The following is an 18826-nucleotide window of genomic DNA, read 5'->3' on the forward strand; positions in this document are numbered from 1 at the left end:
AAATTTTTTATTTTTATTTTTTAAACATAGATGAGGTCTCACTATATTGCCCAGGCTGATCTCAAACTCCTGGGTTCAAGAGATCCTCCTGCCTTGGCCTCCCAAATTGTTGGGATTACAGGCCTGAGCCACTGCGCCCAGCCACTTATGCATATTAATAGCAAAAATAATAGCTCCTAATTTTTGAGCATTTTCTTTGTGCCATGCAATATCTATGTGCTTTATAGACATTATCTTAGTTAATCCTCCCATCAGCCCTGTGAGGTGGGCTAATATTATCCCTCTTTTACAAATGAGGAACTGAATATAGAGATTGGAGGGATTAATCTGGTAGGTGGCTGGGATACAAATGGAAGTTTAATGCTTACATTAAGCAGAACATTGGAGCTTTTCTTTCTTCTTCAATATGTTTTTACCTCCAAGGCCTTGGCCTTGCCTTGGTCTTCAGCTCCCTGAGCTTCACCTTTCTAGCACTGGTTCTTAAATTCTTACTGAAAGAAATGACAAGCCACTGATCTCTGTGAACATCAGCTTTGCGTCAATGTCTGGGAGTGAGATGTCCTAGTCAGTAGCTGATGCTGGGGTGATGGGAAGAGTGAGCAGAAACTTTTTTTGTGTATTGCCCACCAGTGGCATAGTATTTGAGCTCTTGAACAGTGCTGAGATGCATTGAAATAGGGGACATTTAGAAGAGCCGAGGGCCTTAGGAGGCCTCTTTAAAGAACAACCACCTCGGAGGAGTCTTCAGATATCAGCCAAAGAATCCATTTCCTCCCACAAGCATAGAGCTTTGAGGGCGTATTTTATGCTGTGGCTTCTGAGAGCCTATTTTTATCGCTATCCAGTTATTGATGAACTGAAATGTCTTTTATTTTCCATTGACACTGTCATCTTTTGCTATTTATTTTGGGTAAATATAATGCTGTGAGGGCAAAACTTCACCTCTACGTCCACAAAACAGAAGAGGAGCAATGTATGAAGCTATTTGATTCATTCTCAAGGAGATTCTTTCTTAGTTAATAAAGATGATTGCAGTCCTGTTTTGAGTTTCTGGGTGGGATTTTTCTTTTCTTTTCTTTTTTCTTTTTTTTTTTTCTTTTTGAGATGGAATCTTGCTCTGTCATCCAGGCTGGAGTGCAGTGGCTCGATCTTGGCTCACTGCAACCTCTGCCTCCTGGGTTCAAGTGATTCTCCTGCCTCAGCCTCCTGAGCAGCTGGGATTACAGGCACCTGCCACCAACCCAGCTAATTTTTGTATTTTTAAGTAGAGACGGGGTTTCACCATGTTGGTCAGGCTGGTCTCAAACTCCTGACCTCATGATCCGCCCACTTCAGCCCCTTAAAGTACTGGGATTACAGGCTGGGTAGGACTTTTCAATATGAAAGATGTTACATTTTTAAAGTTTGTCATTTGCCTCTGCTGCTGTGTGGAGATTTCCATTTTGGAAACATTTTGCTCAGCGTCAGGACTATGTGAGCTGCTGCAGTTATGTGACCTCCTTCCCTGTCCTTTCCAGAGGGCAAGGATTTCTGCTGGGAAGGGCTAAGCAGCCACAGCCACGAACTCTTGCACTGTCATTCCTCAGCCCCTGCAGGAGGATGTCCTACAGCAACTTACAGAGCTGAGCGCTGCTCTGCCCCCTGCAGTCCCCAGGGACATGGGGGTGGGGGGAGCCCAGGGCTGTCTCCAGCAAGCTGCCTATCATTGTGGCGATTCAGAAAGCTGACCTGAGATCCAGTGGGACTTCGTGTGCCAGTACATTCCCAGCAGCTTCCTGAGAAACCGGCAGGCACCATCTTCCCTTCCCCTGGGAAAATTAAAGGAGTGATCCAGAAAGATCAAGACACTATGTCCCCTAATTCCCTCCCTGTTACTTTTCCTATGAGAGAGAAGCTTCTCAAAGACAGTGTTTGCCAAGGAAAATCAGAGGGAGCCTTGCCCCATGGGCTATTTTTCTAAGGGAAAGCTTAGAGAGCATGTGAAACCACCTGACTTTTAAGCCTAGAAATCAAATTTGAAATGTAGTATAAGAAATGCAGGATTTCCTTAGGTGAGGAATTATTCTCTTACTTTAAACAACTTTTCAATAAGTAATGCAGTCATATGGGTCAAAATTTAAACAGGTGGACAATGAAAGGTGTCTCAAGCCTCCCTATGCTGTAGCCACTCAGTTTCAGCCTTCTAGTGTAATCATTCGGAGATCTTTCATGCATTCATAGCACATGTATATCTGCTCACCACTTTTTCCATGAATGGTAGCACATTATGTTTAGCACCTTGCTTTTTTTCTTTTTTTTTTGAGACGGAGTCTCACTCTGTCACCCAGGGTGGAGTACAGTAGTGCAATTTTGGCTCACTGCAACCTCCGCCTCCCAGGTTCAAGTGATTCCTGTGCCTCAAATTCTTGAGTAGCTGGGATTACAGCATTACAGTATTTCTAGTAGAGACTGGGTGTCACCATGTTGGCCAGGCTGATCTCACACTCCTGACCTCAGGTCCTCCTACCTTGGCCTCCCAAAGTGCTGGGATTACAGGCGTGAGCCACTGTGCCCTGCCGCACCTTGCTTTTTTTCATTTTACAGTATATTTTACAGGTCTTTTGATATTTGTCCATAAAGAGCTTTCTCTTCTTTATGGCCACGTAGTATTCTGTCATGTGAATGTACTATTAGTTTTCTATACACTCCCCTACGGTTGGGCAATTATTTCCTATGGTTTAACTATTTAAATCTGGACTTGTCGCTGAGAATCGGGAATCCGTCTACTTAGAGGTATTTCAAAACGAAAGTTCTCACGTGGATACATAGAAGGGAACAACACATACTGGGGCCTATAAGAGGGTAGAAGGTGGGAGGAGGGAGAAGATCAGGAAAAATAACTAATGAGTGCTAGGCTCAACACCTGCAATAGACTTTTATTAGAAAGTAAAAAGACGGCTACTCTGCATTTGGGTGATGAAGTAATCTGTACAACAAGCCCCCATGACACACGTTTACCTATATAGCAAACCTGCACATGTAACTCTGAACTTAAAATATAAGTTAAAAAAAAAAGAAGAAAGTTTAAATCGTATCCATAGGACAGTGTCCCTGACAGTCCCTTTTCAACAGAGATGGTGTCAGCTGAAGATTGCTGAAAACCTGGACCCAGAATCCTCCACAGCAGGCCCTAAGGCATTAGATGGCTGCTAAGAAGGATTCATTCACTTTTACAGCATTTTAAAAAATGAATGTGAAAACTTTAACATAGTATTTGATAATAACTTAGAAACATATCCATGTGTGCTTAAATGAGGGTTATCCTAATATTTGCATTTAAAGCACTATAGTTAACATGTTAAACCCCAGAACACATTTGACATCTGCTCCATGCTGCCATTGTGCTTAACCTGGGAACGCTCCCTTCACCTTACGGTGTGCATTTCTAATGCAGTAGAGAAGGATTCATTGCCTTCTAACTCAGAGCTTTAAAGAGTTAAACTGAAGCTATAGTGATTAGCCTTCAACAACATTGGAGCTACGTTTAATTATAGTATTCAAATGAATTTTCCCCATGTTGGAGCTACATTATTTATATCACTGACATAATAACATCTATTTTTGATAGACCTCAGAACCTTGCCCCATCAGCCATATTGTTAGAACGAAAGTTCTTGAAACATGTGCTGTAGGGGGAAGTGGAGGCAGGTGAAACAGCGCGTCCTCCTGAAATCCAGTTTGGAGAGCTGGACTTGAAATAAATGGCTAAAGAAGAACGGCTGGCTCAGGTCCTCAGTCAGATCATAGAGCACAGTGCTTCTTCTGGGGCTCACTCTTAGGAGCCTGTGAAGTAACTGAATTGTGCACAGTCCACTAGGAGATGCCAGCCGAGAGGTCGCTTTGCCTGTATGCTGTGACTTCCTTTATGGATAAGAACTGAGGCTAGGTGCCTCAGCTTCCTCTCATTGATGTCCCAGTGCCAGGCATGTTTTTATAAGACGTGGGTAAAACAAGCAGGAGAGCTTCTTTTCCCCTCATGCCTTGGTTCTGTCTCTAAGGCCCATCAGTCCCACCAGCCACCTCACCCACATGGTTACGCTGTCTTTCACCCAAGTGCCTTTGGCCATGCTGGCTCATGGCTCTAACCCTCATCTGGCGAGGAGGATGAACCCCAAATCTCAGGTTCTAAGGAGGGCAGCTGGCCTTCAGGTCTTTGTCCACAAAACCCAGGGCTAGGTACACATGGACAATACCATCAACAGAGGCTGCATCCCCTGAGTTCTAGTCTTCATTAGAGAGTCTTAGAATTAGAATCTTAGAATTACCTTCACCAACAAGAACTGGAGACAAGTCAGGTCAAGCACTGCCCTTTGTCACTCTCCCACACCTCCACTCTCAGAGCCTGGTCCTCTGAGATGCCTAACTTCCTTTAGAGTATTCCACCTGTCCCATCACACCCTGGGCAATAGAGGGCTAGCAACCAGGCATGATGAGGAGATAGTAACATGAACATTTCCCTGAGTTCATCACTCTTGCTCTACTGTGGTCACTGCGACCCTCGAAGAAGACCACAGGAGAAAAGACTACACAGTGAGTGGGTGGCTACGGTATTGGTGGGTGTGACTATGAGCGGAGAAAAGAGGTAGAGCCAAGAGTTAAGGGGCTGACTTGGGGACTACAACATATCTCTACAGAAATTTCATCAATTTAGTCATTCACTCATTCATTTCACAAATATATATCATGTCTTTACTATGTGCCAAGAACTGTTGTATGTGCTGTGGATATAGTCGGGGATGAACAAAATAGATAATAACATTGCATTTAGGTCACAATATGGTGAGATCATTTCCTGGTCATTTTTAGTTGTTTTAATTTTTCTAAAAATAGGCAGACACAGAAACATACATACCAAAATGCAGAGTAGCCATCTTTTTACTTTCTAATAAAAGTCTATTGCAAGAAGGTGTATGCCTCAAAAACATTAGCATGGGCTGAAAACCCCAAGCTTGTAGTTTCAGTTCAGTACCCCATTACAAGAAGACTAGCCTCCCATAGAAGATGAGAGAAGATACAGCACTGCTCCAAAAAAATGGAGGATCTTCTGGAAAATTGTTAATAAGTGCCAATACTTAGAACAGTAACAGACTCATGGCAAGCCCTCTAGATGTGTCAGCTATCGGCATCGTCACTGCCTTCATCATTATATTAGGCAAAAAGAGAAGCATATGCAAAGGTCTGAAGGTGAGAGAGAACATGGCATGTTCAAAGAGCTTAAAGGAACTTGTGATCGGTGCAAAGATGATGAGGTATTGATATTGAGATCGGGAGGGGACAGACCATGGGGAATCTTGTAAGTCATGTCAAGGAATTTGGACTTTGGCCCTGGGGAGCTACTGATATGTTCTCACTGTCCTCTCCATACCCCATAAGTTAGGGTCTCATATCCATTCCCCTTGACTTCTGAAATAGAATATTATTTGGCCTCTCTGCTTCTCCTTTTCCTCTTCTTCCATATCCTGGTTGTAGCTGTCATAGCTTCCGATCATTCCTAAGATAGGGCTCCCATTAGCTCTCTTACTCTAAAACCTTCAGTGGCTACCCATCGTCCACAGAATCCAGCCAGTTGTCTGAATCTGTCATGTAAGCAGTGCTTCACTCTCCCTGGCATGCCCCCTACATCCAGCCACATAGAGCCACTTGTTTCCAAATGCCTCTATGCTTTCAACACCCTCCCTAAATGCCCCATCTCAATCCTGAAATCTGGCTGATCACTGAGCCCAAGGAAATGGTCGGCCAGGATATTATTATAAAATCAAAACAAATCCAGTCATTATGGCAGTAGGTTGGAGATAAAGTGGGTGAAAAGAGGGACTACACGGCAGGAAGCAAATCAAATTATTCTCCTTCCCTCCCTTCCTTCCTTCCTCCCTCCCCCCTTCCCTTCCTCCCTGGTTCCTTCCCTCCCTCCCTCCCTCCCGCTCCTTTCTTTCTTCCTTCCTTCCTTCCTTCCTTCCTTCCTTCCTTTCTCCCTTCTTTTCTTCCTTCTTCCCTCCCTTCCTCCCTTCCTCCCTTCCTTCCTTTTTCTTTTCTGACAAACATCTCTGCCGTGTGGTTAAAAATACTTGGCCCAGTGCCTTGCAGCTCACCTAGATGCTCTGGTATTGTCTTGTTTCCCTGCTTAATTACTGTTATCAACTTTCTAGATTTTTGTAAACTCAACATAGTGAATAATGAGGTTAATAAAACTGATGAACTCCTTTGCCATGTACACAGACTATTTCTATAAAAATGTCACACATATTATTAGCTTGGATTTAATCTTCTTTTCTTGCATCTTACAAATGTTTCCTAATGAACCTATTGGCTTTCCAGTGGGGGCATTATTTACTCAGTGTTAGATTTTTAATTCCTCTGGATTGATTACAGTCTGTGTATTTATCACTTCTAACATTTCTGCACTGAATAATTTCCCCCAGTGAATATGCATCTGAAATTCAACAAATCAGACAGGCTGAAGCCTGGGGCACAGCATTGACTAGCTCTGGCCAACCCTGGACCTTGGATCAGCTACTTACCCTCTCTAGTCAGTTTTTTTACTTCATCCAAAAAAAGCTTTCCGCCCACTCTTAGTTCACAGGGTAGCCAGAAGACTAAATAATGCAAAATATTCCCGTAAAGGATTTTTTAAAATAAAAGGACCAGTCTTTAAAATTGCACAATTCAACACAATTGTTGCATTGTTATTCAACAATTATTGGGAGCCTTCTATGAACCAACTGGACTTAAGCACCAGGGTGACAAAATGAATCAGCCAGATATTGTTGTTAGACCCCCCTGCCCCTCACCCAGCCTTCTGAAGCTTATACCCTAGTGGGACAGACACATTTAAACAACTTTCTTTCTTGTTTTCAAGCACATAGAAAAATTGGCAATAGGTGAGTTTATTTTAGACAGAAAAAAAATAGGCTCAATCAGATGACAGTTTTAAAAATAAAGTTCTTTGTAGAATGCAGAAAACCTCTAAAGCAAAAGATACTTTTTGCCTTTCTTTGGAGTGCAAACTGTCCCTGAAAAATAACAAATCCTTTGGATTGAATTCCTGAATTATTGAAAAGCATGCCAAAAAAGTAAAAACAAACACTGAAGGTCAAAAATGGGGATGTAGAAAAATGAAGCATGGCTAAGTTACGCTTCTTTCAGGGAGAAAATCATTGATGACCATAGGCACTGGGCTTAATGAAAGATCTAAATACAGAAACCGTAAGGAATCTAAGATAGCTCAAAATGTATCAGATAGGTCAGGCTCTACCAAACTGTGACCAACGCAGAAGCCTGGAAATGTGTACTGCAAATGCATACTTGGAAAAGAAATTATTCTTTGCTTACTCTTTCTGCAGCTGGCTGGGACAAGCAATCCAGAAATAACTTCCAAGCATGGGCGGGATGACAGGGAAGCTCTAAAGCTACACACACTTTTGTGATGTCCCCATCATCAAGGCATAATGGAGGCTTAGACACATAAGGCACTGGATCCAGTCCAGGAAAGAATGAGGGTAAGGGAAATAAGCCCCAATGCCCAAGGCTTGCAGGAAGTGCTGGCTTATAACAGGAGGGACTCTTTCTGCATCTCCTCTAACAGTAGTTAGCATCTACCGAGCATCTACTATGTGCCTCATACTGTGCTAAGCACTTCAGTTGCTTTGAAATGTCCTCCAATGCTTATCTGAAATTAAGTACTGTTCTCACTGCATTTTAGAGATAAAATTAAGGCACTGAGAGATTAAGCAACTTGCCCATAATCAATTCAGCTATTGAGTCCAAGACCCAGAATGAACCCAGTGCCTCTGTTTGTAATCTCTGAGCTGTAAGGGGTGGTTCCTCCCTTCCAAAGACACGATGTCCAGCCTGAGATGAAAGAGACACTTCTTGTAACATTTTCCCTGCTGCTCACTCTACCATGGTGAACTTTTCTGTGATTAGGTTGCCAGGGTGTTTGAAAGAGGATATGAAAGAAAATTAATCAATTCTCTCTCCCAAAGAGTTAAAGATGGGTAAGGGTGAGGTCAGGGGAAGTTTTAATCGGAGCCAAATAAAATAAAGATAAAAACATGAGCAGAGGTAGAAGCCCTCAGAAAAGGAACAACCAGGAATCAGCAACGTGGCCCAAATAGCAGCAAGGTCAATCAGCTGGCCTCCCGGTGCACTAGGGTGAAAGGGAGATTCAGACAGGAGGATGACATGAACTAGGTTCAGAATCACAAAACTGCAGGGGCATGTTGAGAAAAGGGGTCATTCCAGAAAATGTGCTTAATGGTGGAGGCTGGGAAGAAAGAGGTAAGCAGAAGGACTTCAGGGACTCCCCCTGGACACAGGAGGCACTAGAAGGAGAAAGAGCCCAGCCTAACCAGTGCCTGAGAGAGATGCATCAGCTAGGACTGAGGCAGGCAGCCCAGGCTTCCTGGGGTACTGCCATCTGACAGCCTCCCTATGAGGCTGGGCCCTCTGCAGATTCCATCGCCTGACTCAGGGAGAGTGAAGGCCCTGCAGATAGTTCTTGTCACTGCGGGGCGGGGGGTGGGGGGGCAGGGGAGCGCAGAGATCGTTTGTGTCACTTTGTCACTAGGCAAAAGGGCAGAATCCACCATATTCCATCAAGACTCAGAATTCCTGCAGTCGCCAAGTCGCCTCCCAAAGCACACACTCAGGAGCCACTGAGGGCTTCCCTGTGGTGGAGGAAAGTAAGATGGGGATGAGCATAAACAGGAAACCTAAACCACAATTTCAAGAAAAGTTGTCCTTTTAAACAATATGCAGTTTACTGGGTGCCAATCAGGAGGTGTTTTCATTGGCAAAGAGACAGGGATGCAAAGGATTCAAAAGGTGGGTCCTCTTGTCCTTAAGCTTTTTCTCCTCTAGCATACATGTTCCCTGAGCAGCCCTGACAGGGGAGGCCAGGTAGGAGGGTGTAGCGGCCTGACCGGTGTCCTGCTTGCACCTGCTGTGAACACCATGTGCCTGAGCTCATTGAACGAAGAGCTGGAGGGCTCCTGGCCTAGGATTAGAGGCAACCAGATTTGCAATGAGCTTTTCTCCTGGTTGGGGTTTTGGGTGCTGGGGAGGACAGATTAACACTGAAGGACTCCAGTGAAGGTGAAGGACTAGCAACCCAGGCTTCCCCTTGGTTGGTCTCCAGTTAAGTCTGCAGGGAAATCACTAACCTAGATGTATTTATGTTCTAGATTCCCCATGGAGCAACTGGACTGGCATGCAATGTTTGTTTACATATCTATTCTATAGTTTATAAACACCTAGGAGCTGTCTGCTGCCAGGATGCGGTGAACCTGTGTGGACAGTGAGTATGTGTTGACATAGCTTAGAAGCATGAGCTCTGGAACCAGTGAAATCCCAATACTGTGTGTTCTTGAGGCCCCTCTCTGACCCTCAGTTTCTTCATCTGGAAGATGGCTAACAAGAGCATGCACCACATGGTTTCATCCTAGTCTACCTCTTCAACTCGATTTCATGTTCTCCTGCTGAGTTCATCTACAAAGGGCTATGCTGCCTTTCGTTCTGTTTCTCATGCACTTTGGCCTCAATCTCACCACAGAACTTCATGTGCAAGCCTCTCCTCCAGTTCTCTCCATGACCGACGGGCCTTCTCACCATGCAGGTCTCATTCAAACGTCACCTTTCAGTGAGGCCTTCCTTGGGTCAACACTCTCAAGTACCTTCTCCCCCAAATCCAAGTTCCCCTCTCTTATTTGGATCTATTATTTCACAAAACTTTCTACTCTTTGAAATCGTCTTATTTGTTTATGTTTATCTTTCATTGACTTAGTGAGACCTCCCTTAGCTCAGCACCTTATCTAGAATGTGTGCCCCATATTTCTCCATTTCCTTCTCTTTTTTAGTTTTCCCCTTAGACCATATTTTATAACATACTCTATAATTTACTGAATTCTTTATTTTTTGTCTGTCTTTTCTCCCACTAAAATGTAGTTCTGTGAAGGCAGATGTTTGTTTGTTTGTTTGTGTCACTGCTGTATCCCCAGTGGTTAGCACAATGCCTGATACATATTAGGTAATCAGTAGCATCTATTGGATGGAAGAATCCATGAGCTCATTGTCTGTCCCCTCCACTAAATGTAAGCACTACTATCGAAGGGACCTTATCAGCCTTGTTCACTGTCACACTCAGCTACAATTACATAATGGTCCCCAAGCAATATTATTTAGTGTATGAGTGGCATCCACCTCATAAATACATTTGAAGATTAAAATGAGATAATTTTCATAAACTTAGCATAAATGCCATGCAAAATAAGAGTTCAAGAAAAATTAAAGTGTAATTACTATTAAAATTCGAGTTTTGGGCACTGAACCTGTAGAAGCTCTTGCCCTTTCTTGATCTGGGTTTCAGAGCACGGGACACCTCAAATTTGTACACCAGGAGGTCTGGCTGAGGCCTCTTCTTATGTCTGCTTCTAGTTCATAGGGGCCCAGGCAGGATGGGACCTTAAAACCTTACCTTGACCTAGGAAAAACTCTATCTCTTTATTATTTTCTTACTATAAATCAAATATTTTTGTTGAGCCAACCTGGAAAACTAAGGCTCAACTAACAACTGCTATGATAAATATGTTAATATTACAGTCAAAATTTGAGCCTTTCAAAGAAACAGCTACTGGTCCCGCACCACTTGGAAACCTGACTGGCTTTCAGTTCAAGATGTATCTAGCAGGAATCCTCCCAGGTTAGATACAACCTGGTTCTTCCCATGGCATTTGCCATCTATTTCTTTCTTTTTCTTTTCTTTTCTTTTTTCTTTTCTTTTTTTTTTTTTTTTTGAGATGGAGTTTCGCTCTTGTAGCCCAGGCTGGAGTGAAATGGCGCGATATCGGCTCACTACAACTTCCGCCTCCTGGGTTCAAGCAATTTGCCTGCCTCAGCCTTCTGAGTAGCTGGAATTACAGGTGCCCACCACCATGCTCAGTTAATGTTTGTATTTTTAATAGAGATGGGATTTCACCATGTAGGCCAGGCTGGTCTCGAACTGCTAACCTTAGGCAATCCACACACCTCGGCCTCCCAAAGTGCTGGGATTACAGGCGTAAGCCACCGTGCCTGGCCTTGCTATCCATTTCTACTCCTGACTGTTTGTTCTCTAGTGAATGACTGTAGTTTCGTATGCACAGGGAACATCATGGAAGCAGAAGACATGACTGGCAGAGAGACCAGCAGTTTTAGAGTAGTGTGTGATTTTTTCAAAGGAGAGAAGTTCAGATCCGGGCCCACTATACCTTGGGTTACCACCGTGAAGACTATTCCTTAGGAATGGGAGGCCACATTGAATTGTACTCCCATATTTAAGAGACTCCTCTGATACAACAGATACATCCTTCCCCAAAACGGAATTTAACTGTTTGGTGATCCGGCACAACCACTAGCTGTGGCCTGAAAGTAGGCATGAAAACCTGTGAGACCACTTTTCAGCTGATTTTAAATACCTTGCGCCGCCTCCAAAGAGCACCTTTAGCCTTTGGCAAATTCCTTACCCAAAGCTCACTGATTGCCTTTGGATGATGTTATTCTCCCAGGTGTAGCCATGCTAGGTGAGGAGAAACTGGATGAATCCCCTGTCAGACTAATTGGCTACACTTGGCTGCCTAAAAAATAAGACACGCCATATCTCCAAAGCTTTGGAAATAGGGTGGCAGGCAAGGTTTTTATTTTCAAATTCCATGTTCCTGCATTTGCAAATGTCTGGAAAAGAACGGAATTCACCAGTATACCCAATAAGCCTCCGAGTTGGCAGATGCTGCATCTCCCAGTCTGCTGAAACCTTGCCCCTCGGTTTGCCCAGGCTCATTGCAGACCTCAAGGCAAGGATCTGGGCTTTCCCAACTAACTCCGTCTCCCAGAGACTTCAAGACTTGAGGAAAATGGGAATCTGTGATGTTTAACCAGCAAGCAGGGAATCCCTCCACTAGGAAATGTCTCAGGTTCCTTTAGTGTGAATGAAAAAGCAAAGGCTAGGCCAGGTGCAGTGGCTCACACCTGTAATCCCAGCACTTCGGGAGGCCGAGGCGGGTGGATCAGCTGAGGTCAGGAGTTCAAGACCGGCCTGACCAATATGGTGAAACCCCGTCTCTACTAAAAATACAAAAATTAGCCAGGCGTGGTGGCATGCGCCTGTAGTCCCAGCTACTTGGGAGGCTGAGACAGGAGAACTGCTTGAATCCTAGAGGCAGAGGTTGCAGTGAGCCGAGGTCGCGCCACTACACCCCGGCCTGGGTGATAGAGAGAGACTCCGTCTCAAAAAAAAAAAAGAACAGTGAAGGCTAGACTCCAGAGCCCTCTCATTCTTTGTTAGACTAATTCCAGCCACAACTCAGAAGTTTCATCCTCATTCAAACCTGAAACCTGGATAATTCTCTATTCTTGCATAGTATACTGAGGATCCCCCTGCAAAGAGAGATGTGTGACAGGCAAGTTTCTTTCTGTATTTCTGGACTAAGTCAGGTAGATGTGAGAAGTGATGGAATTGCTAATCATGAAAATGTAAATAACTTTAAACAAAAATGTTTGTTGCTGTTTGCTGTCCATACTTTTGGAAGTCACAGTCATTATTCCATAGGCACAATTTTGAGGTCTACGTATCTGAAATAAGAACAACATTCTCTTTGAAAATATTTTCCTAAACAAAATGTTGATGTTAACTTTTAAAGTGGTATTTTAAAATGAGTTTAAAGCAGCATTAGTCTGCAGCCACAGTACAAAATAATATGACTATGTGTAAATTAACACAGTATAAGCTGAGTTCACAGGTTTCAGGATTAAATTATTGAAGATGATGCAGTGAACATTGAAATTCTGTTTAAGCGGAATATTCTGACACTCCCGTGGTAGCTCCCCTTTCCCTCTTCCAATAATTTGAATTTAATTATGACAATTTGAATATTTTTCAAAATAAGGTCTACCTTCATCTCTGTAACAACAGACATATGGCTTCATTTAACTTAAATTACTATGGTTTAATTTAACTTAAATTATTAATTGGTGTATTTGGGGGTTTTTTTTGCAGTCACACAGAGAGTAAAACTTCATGTATACAAAAATCAGCTACTCTAAAATTGTAGGGAGACAAGAAATGGCTCAGGACCAGAAACAAAATAAAAAGAGGTCTCTGGTTAACCAAAGAAATCTTTGAAAATTCATGCACTCAAGGCTCATGCATTTTACTCAAGGGGCAACTCACAATCTGTTTAGAATCTATGTGACTTACTATTCTAAACTTAGATTGTAAACTACATAAAAAGGAGAAATAATTCGAGGTATTTCTTCAAAGTCATAATGTTAACATTATCAGTAAGTGATGACTGACAGCCCATCAGCAATGGATGGAAGGAAGCAAACAAAAAAGAAACCAGAAAACAACAACTGAAATCCCCTATATGAAGTAGATACAGAACAACTTATTACAGGAGCAGCATCCCAATATTCCATCACTGTATTTCAGCCAGTGTTCACAATGGTGACTCGGAGTGATCAAAGAAAGGTAAGCTGGGTTTAGAACTCTCTTGGCGAGCAAAAAAAAAAAAAAGACTACATATTGGGTACAGTATACACAGCTTGGGTGACAGGTGCACTACAATCTCAGAATTCACCACTGAACAATTCATCCATGTAATCAAAAACCACCTGTACCCAAAAAATTATTGAAATAAAAAATAAAGTTTAATAATAGAAAAGTAAAAAAAAAAAAAAGAAAGAAAGAACACTCTCTTCAGGGAAAGAAATGTTTAGGATATTTTAGAAATAATGCTTTGAAAATATTAAAATTACAAAATATATAAAAGGACCAGAAACAGGTGCTTGAAAGGGAAAATTGAGTTATTCATTCATTCAACAACTCTTAGTGAGTATTCTTATGTACCAGGTACTGTGCTAGTCAGGTCTTGGGGACATTGAGAGCAGATCCTGCTCTTAAGAAACGTATGTTCTAAGTTAGAGGCTTCAAAGCATGGTCAGAACCCCCTGGTGATTCATGAGATCCTTCTGGGGATCTTGGAGATACACACTATTTTCCTAATAATATTAAGATGGCATTTGTGCTCATGGTACAAAAGTAGCAGTGGGTATCCTTAGCCTGAATCAGGCAGGCAATACTAAACATGCTGGCAGCTGTTGTATTGTTCACCCCTCCCACACACACACAAAATGTCCAGAGCAAAGCAGGAAAAATTATTAATTGTATTACATTTCAACCTAATGCTGTGTAATAAAATGGGACATGGCTGGGCGCGGTGGCTCACGCCTGTAATCCCAGGACTTTGGGAGGCTGAGGCAGGCAGATCACTTGAGGTCAGGAGTTTAAGACCAGCCTGGCCAACATGGTGAAACCCTGTCTCTACTACAAATACAAAAATTAGCTGGGTATGGTGGCAGTCATCTGTAATCCCAGCTACTCGGGAGGCTGAGGCAGGAGAATCACTTGAACCTGGGAGGCAGAGGTTGCAATGAGCTGAGATCATGCCACTGGACTCCAGTCTAAGCTACAGAAGGAGACTCCATCTCAAAAAAATGAAATAAAATAAAATAAAATAAAATAAAATAAAATAAAATAAAATAAAATAAAATGGGACGTATGTATGAAGCACTTTGCTACACAGTGTAGTATGATGGCTGATTGGAGAAAACAACTTGTGTGACTGAGTTGCAAGCTGAACTAACCACTTTTCTCATAGAACATAATTTTCACTTGAGAGAATGATGGACAAACTGTGGTTATTCAAACTTGAGTATTTGGCAGATATTTTCTCAAAAATGAACAAAGAGAGCCTGCCACGTTACAGAGAAAACAACTGAGAGTATTTGTTGCCAATAATAAAATTTGATCTTTTAAGTGAAATGTAGAGTTTTTGAAAACTTGAACTTACAGCTCTCCAATAACTAAAGCCTTTTCTAATGAGAATAATAGTGATACAAACTGATTGTTTAATATTATATAATAAAATTATGAAATTAGAATGATATACATAACTCAGTTGACCCATATTTTTCAAATAACCAAAAAGCGTGACATTACAAAATCATGCATGGATAAAAGATTCATTCAATGTGAAAAATAGGATAGATGGACTTTAATGTAACAGAATACAAACAGTTCACTAATTTTCTTTCAGATTACACACTGAAACTAAACTTTAAAAATCTACACCTGTCAGGTTTCAGCATAGTATCAAAGAGGAGTATCTACAATTACCTTAAAAGATTATTAAAATATCCTTTCCAACTGTGTGTATGTGTATGAATGACTGAATTTTCCTCATATACTTCAACCCAAAACAATTTATTGCAACATATTGAATGTAGAGGCAGATATGGAAGTCTACTGTAAATACGTAAAACAATGCCACTTTTCTGTCTGGAATTTTTATTTTTAAAAATTGGTATTTTCCTACAAATATGTTCTTACATGTTAACATGCAATAAATAGGCTTGTTATTTTTAAATGAATTAATAAACAATTTTAAGAATTTCTCAATTTAAATTTCTAGTACAGTAAATATCTACATAAAGAAAAACTCTTCAAGGTTCTCAATAGAAACTTATTATTTATTTTTGAGACAAGGTCTCACTCTGTCACCTGAGCTGGAGTGCAATGGCACGATCATGGCTCACTGCAGCCTCAGCTACCCTGGGCTCAAGCAATCCTCCCATCTCAGCCTCCCAAGTAGCTGGGACTACAGGCATAAGCCACCTTGCCTGGCTAATTTGTATTTTCTGTAGAGATAGGGTTTTGCCATGTTGCCAAGGCTGGTCTCAAACTCCTGGGCTCAAGAGATCCAACCACCTTGGCCTTCCAAAATGTTGGGATTACAGGCACTGCACCCAGTCCTCAGTAATTTTGAAGAGTTCAAAAGGTCCTGAGACCAAAACATTTGAGAACTATCAGTCTAAGAGGACATAGCTAGACCTATAAAACAGTATACTAATTCTAACCTACTACAATAAGGGCTGTGATAGGAAGAAGCACAAGATAACATGGGGGGATACCTAGTTCAGTCTTGGAGCATCAAGGAAGGCTCCCTAGAGGAGGCTATCTTTAAGCTAGAACTTGATAGATGAGAAGTTAGCATGCTAAGAGGGATGGAACATCCAAATCAGAAGGAAGAGCTTCTGCAGAGTCCTGGAGAAAAGAAAGAATATGGCTCATTCATGAAAATAAAAGTTATGTGGTAAAGCTAGAAAATAGTTTGTGATAACCTAGGTTGTGCAGATTATATCATTGTTTCAATAAAATAAGCATATATGTATAGTGAAGGGTTAAGAATAGACTCTGGTCTCAAGTATACATAATACTAATAAGAAGAAAAAAAATAAGCTGGACCTGGTCTCTGGTATGTTATATCCATTTATATAAAGTTTAAAAGGGCCACTTTAATAAGTTGACAGAAATATATAATTGGAAGTTGTAATCTATATTCCATGATATCTAAATAGAAGCCAAAATTTAGACTGTCTTTAAAGTTTGTATATATATATATACACAATATATATATATTTAAAGGAATTCTAATGAGATATTTAAAGTTTGACTTGAATTGGAAACAATACAAGCATACATTTAAAGCCCATATTCTTTATAAATACTTTACTTTCACCCAGATCAGTGGAATTTATCTCATGACTTCGGGTCATGGCCAACAGTGATTTTCTGTAAAAGCGGCATGGATTGTAAGATGGACTTTGCTACATCTTGGTGGCCTCTTTGTCATCTTTGGCATGTGGCTAGTTTCCTGAGTTTCCATTTTTGTTCTAATAGTGTATTTGTCCTTCCAGACTACGAAAAATCTTTCAATCAAATGACCCCAAAACCTCCACCAAGAGTGCTGTGTTGGCAGATTTCAAGGTAGGCGTACCCTCTGCAGATGAGGCCAGGTAACCAGCAATGTTAGGGGCATGTCCACACTCAAAGCCCCTGGCTTATTCTATGGGCATTCCTGAGCTGGAACATGGCTTCTGAGAGTGATTTTTCTCTTTTGGGTGGGAGTTCAAAAGAAGCAGAAATAGATATTTCTTACTCAGAGGTTAGATGTGGTATTACTGGTATCTTGAAACAGAAAGCCACCTACAATCACATCACTGCAACCTTTGGATGACAGGCTGCTGTTATGTGTTATGAATTAGGACTCACTGTCAGGAAAATGCAGTGGCCAAAGCCATATTGCTACATTTTACAAGCCTTTTCTGAGGGGCTCTATTTGATTTGTAAATGTTGTTTGTAAGTAAGGTACTCCAGAGAATAGTTTGCCAAGGATTATCTCTGTTAACTTGTTTGTAAGTCTGCATACATGTTGCTTTGCCAGTATATCTTTGCTATTATCTGTTGATTTATTCATCTATATATTTTGTGGCTCCTGAGAACTCTGAAGGGCAAAATTACACAACCATGGGTGGATAATAATGTGACAGGGATTTCTGATGTTGTTCTTTGTTTTGTTTTGTTTTTCTTTGAGACGGAGTCTCTCTTTGTCACCAGGCTAGAATGCAGTGGTGCAATCTCGGCTCACTGCAACTTCCACCTCCCAAGTCAAGAGATGCTCCTGCCTCAGCCTCCCAAGCTGCTGGGACTACAGTCATGTGCCACCACACCCAGCTACTTTTTGTGTTTCTAGTAGAGACGGGGTTTCACCATGTTAGCCAGGATGGTCTTGATCTCCTGATCTCGTTAGCCACCTTCCTTGGCCTCCCAAAGTGCTGGGATTACAGGCATGAGTCACCGCACCTGGCTGTATGACAGTTTTTACAGTCTATTACATTTTATGTTAAGGCATTAGCAAAAAAAAAAAAAAAGGCATCAAAAAATGTCAAAGCAAATAAAACTAGTTTGAAAATAAGATCAGCTCTGAAACTGTAGACACTGCCCATATCTCCCAAAACATTTTTAAAACAGTAGATATTTAAATACGCTGTATCTCCCCAGCAACTAGCATTGTGTCTGAAACCCACTGGGTACACAATAAATGCTGAATGAGCAAATGAATGAGTCACAACTCTATGACATAGAGATGCTAGATATCCACATTTTACAAATAAGAAAATTGAGACACAATGCAGTGAAGTAGCTTGTCCTTGTTCAATAGCTAATAAATGGGACTGGGTTTAAAGTTGGGTAGCCTGACTATAATCTCACTTAATTAACCTCGCATCATACTACACATACTATAACATTATACTAGTGACATTTTTTGGAGATTATTTATATTTAGGTAGTGTGTCATTTTCCCATCAAATACATTGGTTGAATATTTAATAATTGTTTTTTAGTATGGAAAGAAATCAGATACACAAATATTAGTGTAATTTCCTTGCTGTCAAGAATCACTTACTGGGATAATTTCACAAGTGACAGCGTCAAGCTCTCAGAGGACACTTTGCACATGTGGAAGACAAGCACAGGAGTCCTCATGTTCCAAGGACCTCAGTAGCCCCTTTTCCACACTCCCACCCTGCATGCCACTACTTAATGCTGCTGTCATTATAAAAGTAAAATACCTTTCCGGATCAAATCCAAAATTGTCTTTTACAATTACCCTTTGTTTCACTTTGGTTTGCTTTCAGTCATGATGATTAACATATTATAAAGTTTCAAATACTTAAAAGGAAGTAGATTTTTATATTTACCACAGGAGGGCATCTGGTTTAAAAGGTTAAAAAATGACAGTTTTGTCACGTTTTCTCCAGGTTGTGATACTCTCTGTGAGTGACAGTCATCATAACCTTCCTGTGCCTGTTTTGTGTTCTGGAGTGCACAAGCACGAGAGCTCAGAGACATGAT

Source organism: Macaca fascicularis, chromosome 6 (assembly GCF_037993035.2).
Source record: "Macaca fascicularis isolate 582-1 chromosome 6, T2T-MFA8v1.1".
Classification (NCBI taxonomy): Eukaryota; Metazoa; Chordata; class Mammalia; order Primates; family Cercopithecidae; genus Macaca; species Macaca fascicularis.